Source organism: Cricetulus griseus, assembly GCF_003668045.3.
Source record: "Cricetulus griseus strain 17A/GY chromosome 1 unlocalized genomic scaffold, alternate assembly CriGri-PICRH-1.0 chr1_1, whole genome shotgun sequence".
Lineage (NCBI taxonomy): Eukaryota > Metazoa > Chordata > Mammalia > Rodentia > Cricetidae > Cricetulus > Cricetulus griseus.
In genome coordinates, this window is record NW_023276807.1 from 244484991 (window position 1) to 244497893 (window position 12903).

A 12903-nucleotide genomic window follows, 5' to 3' on the forward strand; every position below is an offset into this window, starting at 1 on the left:
TAAAGAGAATGAAATACAGATAGAAACAGTATGTGAGTGGATGAATTTAAACAAGAAAGGAAAATACTATATGCATCACTTACTTAATGATCCAACAAAGGGACTACATATTCTGTTGTTTGTGATCATACAATAATACAGAAAACCCATATCTTGATGGTGTAGTAAGAATTCATCACTCCCTTGGCATGTCTTTTCCAGACCAGGACATCTCACTTGGACCAGAAGCTAAGATTCTCTCACAAAAAGACTCGTGTTTGTTCATATTTTAATATCCCTTGACTGTCTGCTTATTCCTTTTCTCTCATTTTCTCCTCACTAGAAAAATCCTAACAGAGACTAACTGGATGGAAAGAGAAAATAAGCCCCTGTTTAAAGCTGATCTCATAAAATCCTGGCTACACATTATCTTCTGACAAACTTGGAGGCAATGCTTCCAGCATTCCATATGATTGTGAAAGCATAAAGGGGACAAACTTCTATGTATTTCCTGGTGAATGAGAAAATAATGAAAATGCCCCTGACAAAAGTTTGAGTGTAAGACAAAAGAGGAATATCCCAAATGGATATCTGATGATAGTGCCACCTACTCAGGGGGCCCAAATGACACCACCTTTTCATCAGTATGAAAGAGAGCTATGGTGACTGCTCCAAACCTGTAATGAGTAATCTGTATCATATCATTATAAAAAAAATCCCCAGCATTTTATTTGGGCTATTTAATCCACCTGAATAATGAAATTTTATTTAACTAGGCATGATAAGGGTGCTGTTTACCAAAAGCCGAGTGTATTGGACATTTCTCTTCTCCAGTGGCCTAATAGGGCATTTGGATAAACCTCTGGTTTCCTCCCTTCCTCTTTTTCACCCTCACCCCCTCTTACTCAGGCCACCATTCTCCATGTCAAGTGGAGTCAAAACTGCTGCTCTGCACCTTGGATTTCCCAATTGTTGGTGCTATGCTAGCTGACTATGTTCCTAGGTAGGTCTCAGACATCTTCCTACTATACCTCAGGGAATGTCACCTCCTAAGTGACACCTGGCCTGAGTTAACACAAGACTGCTGGATCTGCTTAATAGCTCTGCCCTCCAACTAAGTCATGAGCAAAACATCCAATAATCATGTTCTTCAGTCTGGCTGCCTGTCTACCCCAGAAATTTGTATTGCTTTGCATTATAATGATAAATACATTATGTCTTGAAATTGCAATTCACTCCTTTTCAAATCCTCCCTTTTCTGCTTCTTATCATAGTGGTCTCATGGTTGCCTTAAACTCAGAAGCTCATTTTGCTCCACAGGAACATGGTTTGCCATCACCTCCAATCTCACCAACTGTATGACCTCACAACATCTGTGCAATAATTTAGTTTTATATGTGATTGGACATATACTTCCCCAAGTGTATGCTTATTCAGGATCTTCAGGGGAACATCGATTATTCACCTTTGGGCTGCCCACTGGTGGTACAAGAGGACTAGCCATTTCCTCTTTCTAATGAAAGTAGGAATGTGGATCCCTGGGACTGCAGCTTGGTGTACAAGTGTCCTAATCAGAAGATAAATGGGCCTACAAAATATGACATGGGATGCAGATATCAAACACCTTCAGTGCACTCTTGATAAACTCCATTCTCAGGCCGAATATCTGGCATCAATTGCCCTCCAAAACTAGTGAGGGTTAGAAACTTAGTTTTCATATTCCATGGAGGAGGTTGTGTGACACTGGGAGAAGTTTGTTTCTTCTATGTTAACAAATCAGGAGTTATCAAAGAGATCTTACAGAAAGCTATATGTTACTTAGACGACAGGAACACGAATCAAATAATTTCTGATAGCATAAAATATTCATTTGGGATCCTGGCTCATGGTCATTTTCACAGCCATAGCTGGCCATTTACACCTCCTTTTACAGAATTTGCTCTGGGGCCTTGGATATTAAACAGTCTTTTAAAATTCATCAGAAACCGAATTGCCTCAGTTTGGTGAATCATCCTCAGGAACCTTTGAAAGATCAAGGATTCAAAAGTAACTAAAGAAGTAGGAAACTGAAACAACTAACTTAACACCATTATGTTTGCTTAGATAGTCTTGGCCCTTTATCCCACTCTCCCCCATGGTTACATCTGCCTTGGCAACTCATTTGATATTTCTATGGCCTTGAACATGGTCCCGATTATTAACCATATAATTGTATCTACCAAAATAATCGCCGTGTTCTGTCTGCAATATCTACTATGCTCTGCCAAGAATGAATGTTTCAAGGTTACTGTGATTCCTATCTAGCTTTGATGTTTTGCTGTCATTTTGCCTTTACAAACTCCAAATCCCTGAATTTAGACGCCAAGAGACCTTGCAGAGACTCAAGCCCATTCTTGGTCTGGTAACCTATAAGAAAGTGTTAAAGCTTATAACTGACTTTATCAGCATGGTTGTAAACAATTGTCTTCCTCAGCTCATTACACTTTGTGGTTTTGTCTTACATTCTCTGATCACTAATGAGTTTGAGCACTCTTCCCATGCTTCCTAGCTCATTTTCATTCCTTCTTTTGTGGAAGTTTTATCCAAACTTGACAATAGTTTACAAGGACTCAAGTTTTGTTTGACTTGCTAGTGGAGTTATTTGGCTTTTAAAATAGCCTTCATCTTAACCTGCTACTGGATAAAACATATGTAAATACTGATATCTCATCCATTAGTATATCATTCTACCATCTTGATTTTCTGGGGGTTACAGAATTCCATGTATACACTAATAGCAAAAGTGAAACTGGTAATTGTAGGGGAAGCTGTAGCCAAGTCTACTTAGGAGCTGGTTACAGGTGTGCCTGACCCACACAGCTTCCCTTACAGGTCATAGCTAATTACATATAATCTTAACTCAAATAATGCATGATAATTTAAATTTTAAAATGTATTATTTTTCTGCACGTACCAGAATATATTAAAAGAAAGGTCCCAGGGAGAATGTTTTTTGAGTCACTAGAATGTTAGAGAAATGGTAGATTTACTACAATTGCTGTTTTTCTCTAGTCTAGACTGAAAAAAATATCCCCTTCATCTTAGCTTTCTATAGTTATTGTGGTATTTTAAGCTTCCATTAGGCTTTCTGCAGAAATAAAAGCTGAGTTGTGATGAAGCAAAACAATAAATATACTAAGCTTGAGAATAGAGTAAAGAAACGAGGAGCAGATAAAACTGTCTTTACTTTGAAATGTTAAAAATGGCTCTACAAATTTACCAGCATGGAATCTTTTAAGATATGGAAATTTATTAGCACGGTGGCTTTTACCACAAATTACTTTAAGCTCCTTATACATATATACAGGCTAGTAAATGTTCTGCAGTTTCTGTCAAGAATACAAGTCACTTTTCCACACAATTTATATTTTTTGGCACTATTATGTTAGAATTTGCTAAGTGACAATGAATGATCAGACACACTTCCATCCTTATTCTTCAGAACTACAATAATGTTCATTGTACTTACCTTAAATTCACAACACCCTTATGGGTATTAAAATGACTTCTTATTTCCAAGTTTTGGAGAGATCTGATTTTTTTAAACAGTATTTGTTTTTTCAAGGAAAGTCAGACTTCAAAGATGTATACTTTATTGCCACAAATATAATTATGTCATAAAAATCTTTACACTTTAATATATTAGGAATGAAAAATGGCATAGAAAGAATTTTTAACTTGCACCATATAGATGATATCTATACCAATGAATCACTATATGGCAGACACTGATTTCAATATGTCAGTTTTCATTTTAAATGTTAGGTCTCCAGAATTCCCCAGAAATTATCACTAAGTAGATTCCTTTTCTCTTTAAATTTCTTTCAAAACCCCATACAAATGGTAATAGAATTGCTACAAGAGCTAGGGTGCTAACTCAGTTTCTAAAGTGTTTGTGTTGAAAGGCTGAGGATCTGGGTTTGAGTATCTGGAATCCAAGGCCACAATTATGCATGGTAGCATGTACTTGTAATTTCAAGGTACAGATGGATAAAATTTAATTCTTTGTGTTCACTGATAGTCTGGATTAGCCTCATTGATGATCCCAAAGTCATCAGGGAACCGTTTCCCAAAAGACATAAACACTATTCCTTATGATGACTACAGAGTTTTTCTTCTGGTTTCTACCTATACCCGTTATCAGATGAACATGCAGCCATGATTCATTTTCTTTTTAAATATTTATTCATTCATTATATATACAGTGTTCTATTTGAATGTATGCCTGCATGCTTGAAGAGGGCACCATATCTCATAGATGGTTGTGAGCCACCAAGTAGTTGCTAGGAATTGAACTCAGGTCATCTGTAACAGCAGCCAGTGTTCTTAACCTCTGAGCCATCTCTCTAACCCACATGCAGCCACATTTAAAGTGGCTTCTGCAGACAAGTGAATATGTACACATATATAATTGAATATACCCATACATATTAAAAAGTCTCTTTAAAATTTTCTACTCCATTTTTGCACCCAACTTTCACTATTAACTCAATCACTGCCACAATTCTACAAAATTAGAAAATAGGGAAAGATCATTTAGAAAGTGTTTTAAGAGTAATTTGATTAATTAAATATTACTATAGTTTTAATGAAAGATCATAATGAACATGTAATTGTATATTTATCTTTTAAATTTTAATAATAATTTTAAATATCACATTTTGACCATATCTCTCAGGGAAAAATCACATGATATCTTTAGCTTCAGTATTATTTGTAAAATAGAAAATCTTTGTGGATTTCAGAAAACAAGTAGGTTTAACTGACATCTGAACTTAAACTTGCTTGAAATAAATGACTCTAGTCTCTTTTGAATCACTTTTCTCTCCAAGTTTACAGTCTCAAAATATTGGGATAGAGATATATCTCAATTGAAGCCACAAGATAGGGGATCGAAGTTCAAAACCCATAACAGATGCAAAGCCTGCCACATGGTAGGAATATTTATAATCTCAAGTTTCCCTAACAAAAATGGTGAGCAAAGAAAGGATAATCAATAGAATCTGGTTGGCTAATTAGCTTTCCACATTTAAGCAGAAAAGCACCAAAGAGAGCAACTCTCAAAAGAAGCATAAAAAGGAGGGCAAACACCTACTGTCCTCTGACAAATACATTTTTAAAACTGAGTAGTTTCATTCATATATTAGGATGTAAACATAAGCGCACTACACACACACACACACACACACACACACACCTAAATGTTGGCTGGAGGTTGCCATGTGTGTGAATGTGAAAATTGTTGAATTGAGGCCCAAAATCTAATATAGAAATTGTATCAAACATAATACCCAGAATCAACAAAATCCAACATTAAGTTTTTTTTAATGCAAAATTTACAGCATTCCATTGCCATTTCAAATTATCCTTGGGCAAGAATTGTCAAAATTCCTTGCCATGTAAAGGAAGCTGTTTGTGTATTTGTGGACATACTAGGTATGCTCCTTGGATGAATGGATGTACATTTGTGTTTTATAGCCTCTGGCAATGCTCAGTCAAGCTTCCCTATTCTGTCTCTTTCCAACCACATCAGAAGTATAAGACAGAGGCACAGACTTCACAAACAGCTTCCATCTGGTGCAGGTTTGGAGCCCAGCATTAGTGTCAGGAACTGAACCACCACCCTGATTTCTTTGGCAGTATAAGACTATATAAACTAACTTGGCTTTGAACAGGTTTTCTTTGATTTCACTCAGTAGATCAGTGAACACAGCTTGAGGTCTTGTCTAGACAATGCACTAGAATGAACAATATTTTTTTTCTTATTTCTACTCCCTTTAAACCAATGGCAGTAAGTTTGGGTAGTCTGAATATTACAGGCATTGGTAAGAAGTAAGATGTCACATGAAATCTGTTGTTTGACCTTGGACTGTTTCCTGTTGTCTGACAGTCTTACATAGAGGCTCCTGCAAGGATCCATGAAGTTTGAGCATCCCCTAAACCAACTTTTTCGCACCACCTGTTATAAAGAGTATGTTAATACAATTTCCTTATGATAAATTGTTCTGAGAAAAACAACTAGAAAATACTGGATTACATTTTGAGGTTTGCACACTAGGACAATTATTACCAACATGTTCTTAGTATTAAGAGTAGCTATTTAGAATACTGGTTAACATTATGACACACCAAATAATGTCCATAGATAACAAACTATATTTTGATGTTTTTGTTATTGATAATTAGCCATTTTTTATTATTTAAACTTGCTTTGGTATTATTTATCAAATTGTAAGCTAAACCAAAGCAATTTTTGATACATCATATTTGAGGATTTTTCAGGATAAAATATTGCATTGCGAATTTCAAAACATTGTTAAAAATGACAGAGGACTAGTCTTTAGGCAATGTTTTCATGAATCTGTCCTATAAAACATATTTTGCCAATAGCAACATACTAATTGTCAAACCTAAATAACATTTGAAGATGACTTTCATTATATCTATAAAACAATCAAAACTTAGACATAAGGCAATTTTATCACTGTTATTTTAACTGAAATAGAATAAATGAAACCAAACATTGTAACAGTGACAGAGTAATCAAATATTTCTAAAGCACTGAATAACAGCAGAATTTTCTCATAAAAATACTTGTTTTTACTTTAAAATTATATTAAATGAGTGTGTACTTATGGTATGTGAACATGAATACAACTACCTGCAAAAGCCAGAAGATAGTATTGGTTCCTCTGTAGAAAAATTTATAGGCATTTATGAGTTATCTGATGTGGGGGCAAGTAATGAGCTCTTAGGTCTAATTCAAGGTCAGTTGCACTGAAATATCTCCATAGACCTCAGAAAATTTAAAAAGTAATTAAATTAATCCCTGACACATATGTCTTCCATCCCTCCATTTTTGTAAATTATTAGTAAATAAAACAAGTTTTTATCCACTACTGTATATTGGAAAGTTTTAGAGAACTCAGTATTCAGACTTCAGAAATTCTATGGTATTGGTATACAAGGACATAAAAAAAGACATATGGAATCAATCATCACAATTATTTACAGAAATTTCTTGCAACATTTACATATTTTACTCCAAGACTGAAGGAAATATGTTACATAGGTGGTTTGTTTTTCTGCTCAGGTGATGTACCTTTGAGACAAGAACAGACAATTAATTAAAATGAATTATTTCAGGTAGAATGAAATTACAAAGTTAGAAGTATTCTGCGTCAGGCATGAGGTCTTGTCTATCATGTTCTTGCTATTACCTTCATACACACATTTCTTTTATTCATCAAACATATTAAACTTCTGATGAAAAGAAGAGAATACTTGAGTCCCACCTCCATCCACAAGCCCAGGTAGGACAGGGGCTGCTTACACTTCCAGTTCCCATGCTCTGCACGGGGACACCTGAAGCCTGGGGTCTGCTCACAGGTTCCAAACTCAGCCTGTATGACCCAACACACCAAGAGACTGTCAAGACCCCAGTAACAGTCCTACCACCATCCACATAAAGAGGATTGACATCAGATTATTGGAAATGTTTGTATCTACTAGAAGGGAACCTTGGTCCCATACCCATCAATACAGTAAGAGACTCATGTTACACCCACCAGAAGAAAGGTTTGGGAGAAGACAATATTCAACTACCTTGAACTACAGAAAAACCAATAGGACACCTCTAGAGATTAGGAAACATACACGAGCAAGACCAGAACATCACAATACAGATGAAGCAGAAGAGAATGACCTTCAAATCATCTTCATGAAAATGATAGAGGACCTCAAAAGGATATGGGAAAATCCCTTAAAGAAATGGAAGAAAAAAACAAACCAAAGAAATACAAGATATAAACAATCTTTCAAGGAAACCATTAAAGGCCTAAAAACTGAAATAGAGACAATAAAGAAAACACAATATGAGGGAATGCTTGAATTAGAAAACCTGGATAAATGATCAGGAACTACAGATGCAAGCATAACCTACAGAATAAAAGAGATGGAAGAGAGACTCTCAGGAGTTGAAGATACACTAGGAGAAATAGACTCATCAACCAAAGAAAATCTTAATCCAACAAATGACTAACACAAAATATCCAGGACATATGGGAAACTGTTAAAAGACCAAACCTAAGAATAATAGGTATAGAAGAAGGTGAGGAAACCCAATCAAAGGCCCAGAAAACATATTCAATAAAATCATAGAAGAAATCTTTCACAATCTAAAGACAGACATGCCAATGGAAGTACAATAAGCCCTCAGAACACCAAATAGACTACACCAAAAAAAAAAGTTCTCCTTGCCACATAATAGTCAAAACCCCCAACATACAGAATAAAGAGAAAATATTAAGAGCAGCAAAGGAAGAAGGTCAAGTAACATATAAAGTCAAACCTATCAGAATTACACCTGACTTTTCCATGGAAACTCTGAAAGCCAGAAGGTACTGGATAGATATTCTAGCTACAATAAGAGACCAAGGATGCCAACCCAGACTACTGTACCCAGCAAAGCTTTCAATCAATAAAGATGGAGAAAACAAGATATTCCATGTCAAAACTAGATTCAAAAAAATACATATCCACCAATCAAGCCCTACAGAAAATTCTGGAAGGAAAACTGCAACACAGGAAAGTTAACTTCAACCAGAAAAATATAGGCAATAGATAATCCCACTTTACCAAGAGCCAAAAGCAAAAAAGAATGGAAACCGACACATAATTTCACCACCACCACCAAATCCAAAAAAACAATAACAAATAATCAATGGTCATTAATGTCCCTCAATATTAGTGGTCTTAACTATCACATAAAAAGACACAGGTTAGTACAGTGTATATGAAGACAGAAATAATCATTCTGCTGCATGCAAGAAACACACCTCAACTTCAAAGACAGATGGTACCTAAGGATTAAAGGTTGGGAAAAGACTTACCAATCAAATGGACACAGGAAACAAGTATGGGTAGCAATCCTAATATCCAAAAATTGGACTTTAAAATCAATCAAATGAGATGAGGGAGGTCACTTCCTATTCATCACAGGAGAAGTTCATCAGGATGAAGTCTCACTTTTGAACATTTATGTCCCACATGCGAAGGCATCCACAGTTGTAAAAGAAACATTACTGAAACTCAAATCACACATAAAACTGCACACACTTATAGTGGGAGACTTCAACACCCCACTCTCACAACTGGACAGGAACACCGGACAGAAACTTAACAAAGAAAAGCAAAAGCAACAAATAGAAGTTATGGCCCAATTGGGCTTAACAGATATCTATAAAACATTCCATCCAAATATAAAACAATCTACCTTCTGCTCAGCCCCACATGGAATTTTCTCTAAAATCGAACACATAATTGGCAACATAGCAAAACTCAATGCGTACAAAAAATTAAAATAACCCCCTGTATCTTATCAGACCACCATACTTTAATATTAGTTCTCAACAACAACACCAATTGCAGAAAACTTACAAACTCATGGAAATTAAGTAACACTCAATTGCACAATACCTGGGTAGAGGAAGAAATAAAAAAAAAGTTAAAAATTTCCTAGAATTAAATGAGAATGCAGACACAACATAAACAAACTTATGGGACACTTTGAATGCAGTACTAAGAAGTTCATAGCGCTAAGTGCCCACAAGAATAAGCAGGAGAACAATCACACTAGAGAATCAACAGCAATCACACTAGAGAAACATTTATAACACAAAGAAGCCAATACACGACAGAGGAGCAGAAGCCAGGAAATAATCAAATTCAGGGATGAAATCAATAAAATGGAAACTAGGAGAAAAATACAAAGAATCAATATGACAAACAGTTGGTTCTTTGAGAAAATCAACATGATAGACAAACATTTCCCCAAGCTTACCAAACAACAGAGAGTGAACATGTAAATTAATAAAATCATGAATGAAAAGGGGGACATAACAACAGACACAGAGGAAATCCAGAGAATCATCAGGTCTATATTCCTCAAAATTCAAAAATCTAAAGGAAATGGACAATTTTCTGGACAGATTTCACTTACCAAAATTAAATCAAGAACAGATAAGTAACTTAAATAGAACTATAACCCATATTGAAATAGAAGCAGTCATCAAAGTCTCCCACCCCCCAAAAAAGCCCAGGGCCAAATGACTTCAGTGCAGAATTCTACCAGAAATTCAAAGTACAGCTAATACCAATTCTCCTCAAAGTATTCCATACAATAGAAGCAGAAGGGTCATTGCCAAAGTCTTTTTATGATGCTTCAATAACCTTGATAACCAAGCCACACAATGACACAATTAAGAAAGAGAACTATAAAACAATATTCCTCATGAACATTGATGCAAAAATTCTCCATAAAATACTGGCAAATCGAACCAAAGAAGACATCAGAGAACTCATCCATGATGATCAAGTAGGCTTCATCCCAGTGATGCAAAGATAGTTCAACATATGAAAATCCATCAATGTAATCCACCATATAAACTGTCTGAGGAAAAAAAAAAAAACACATGATCATTTCACTAGATGCCGTAAAAGCCTTTAACAAATTCCAACACCCCTTCATGATAAAGGTCTAGGAGAGATCAGGGATAATAGGAACATACCTTAACGTAATAAAAGTAATATAGAGCAAGCCAACAGCCAACATCAAATTAAATGGAGAGAAACTCAATGCAATTCCCCTAAAATCTGGAACAAGAAAAGGCTGTCCACTCTCTGCATACCTGAGCCATATTGTTCTTGAAGATCTAGCTAGATCAATAAGAAGACAAAGGGAGATCAAGGGTATACAAATCGGAAAGCAAGAACTCAAACTTTCACTATTTGCAGATGATATGATAGTATACATAAGTGAACTGAAAAGCTCTACCAGGGAACCCCTACAGCTGAAAAACACCTTCAGGAAAGTGGCATGATACAAGATTAACTCAAAGAAATCTATAGCCCTACTCTATACAGATGATACATTCATGGAGAAAGCAATCAGAGAAACAGCACACTTTAATGTTGCCAAAAACAACATAAAATGTCCTGAGGTAATGCTAACCAGAATAGTGAAAGACCTGTACTGTAACAATTTTGAGTCTCTAAAAAAAATTAAAGAAGATACAAGAAAATAAAACGATCTCCCAAGTTCTTGGATAGGTAATATCAACATATTAAAAATGCAAATCTTTCCAATAGCAATCTACATTAATGCAATCCCCATTAAAATCCCAACACAATTCTTCACAGATCTTGAAAGGACAAGTCTCAACTTTATATGGAAAAACAAAAGACCCAGGATAGCAAAAACAACCCTGAACAATAAAGGAACTTCTGGAGGCATCACCATCCCTGACTTCAAGCTCTACTACAGAGCTATACTCCTAAAAAACGCCTTGTTATTGCCACATAAATAGACAGGCAGACCAGACTGAGTTGAAAACACTGACATTAACCCACACACCTACAAACAATTTAATTTTTACAAAGAAGGTAAATTTATACAATGGAATAAAGAAAGCATCTTCAACAAATGGTGCTGGCATAACTGGATGATGGAATGTAGAAGACTGCAGATAGATCCATGTCTATGTCCATGCAGAAAACATAAGTACAAATGGATCAAAGACCTCAACGGAAATCCAGCCACACTGAACCAATTAGAAGACAAAATGGGAAATACCCTTGAATTAATTGCTGTAGGAGACTGCTTCCTGAATATTACACCACTAGCACAGACACTGATATCAACAATTGATAAATGGAACCTCCTGAAACTGATAAGCTTCTCTAATACTAAGGATACAATCAGTAAGACAAAAAGGCAGCCCACAAACTAGGAAAAGATATTCACCAACCCCACATCTGACAGAGAGCTGATCTCCAAAATATACAAAGATCTCAAGAAGCTACTCTCTAAAACACCAAACAATGCAATTAAAAAGTGGGGTACAGAACTAAATAGACAATTTTCAATAGAGGAATCTAAAATTACTGAAAGGCACATAAGAAAGTGTTCAACATCCTTAGCCATCACGGTATTGCAAATCAAAACAACTCTGAGATACCATCTTACTCCTATTGAAATGGATAAAGTCAAAAACACTAATGGTAGTTTATGCTGGGGAGGATGTGGAGAAAGGGTGACTCTCCTCCACTGCTGGTGGGAGTGCCAACTTGTACAGCCACTTTGTAAATCAATATGGGGACTCCTCGGGAAAATGGAAATCAGTCTACCACAAGATCCAGCAATTCCACTCTTAGGCATATACCCAAAAGAAGCACATTCATACAACAAGGACATCTGTTCAACGATGTTCATAGCAGCATGATTTGTAATAGCCAGAACCTGGAAGTAACCTATATGCCCCTCAACTGAAGAATGGATAGAGAAAATGGAGTACTACTCAGCAGAAAAACAAACAAACAAACAAAAAAAACAAAACAAAAATGATGGATTCTTAAAATATGTTGGCAATTGGATGGAACTACAAGAAACCATCCTGAGCAAGGTAACCCGATCACAAAAAAGACAAATGTGGTATGTACTCACTCATGTGTGGATTTTAGACATAAAGGAAAGAATTTGAGCCTACAATCCACAATACCAGAGAAGTAGGCAAAAAGGAGGACTCTAACAGAGACCTATATGGGACCCTGGAGAAGGGGAAAGGAACAAGATCTCCTGAACAAACTGGGAGCAAGGAGGGGAAGGGAGCCAGGGGAATGAGTAGGTGAGAAGAGGAGGTTTGAGGAGGATATGAGAGGGCAAAAAGTTTGTGTCTGGAGAAGAATAGAAGAAAACAAGAAAGGAGATACCATAACAGAGGGAGACATTTTAGGTTTACAGAGAAATCTGGCACTAGGGAAATGTCTGGACATCTACAAAGATGACACCAACTAACAATCTAACAACAGAAGAGAAGCTACCTTAAA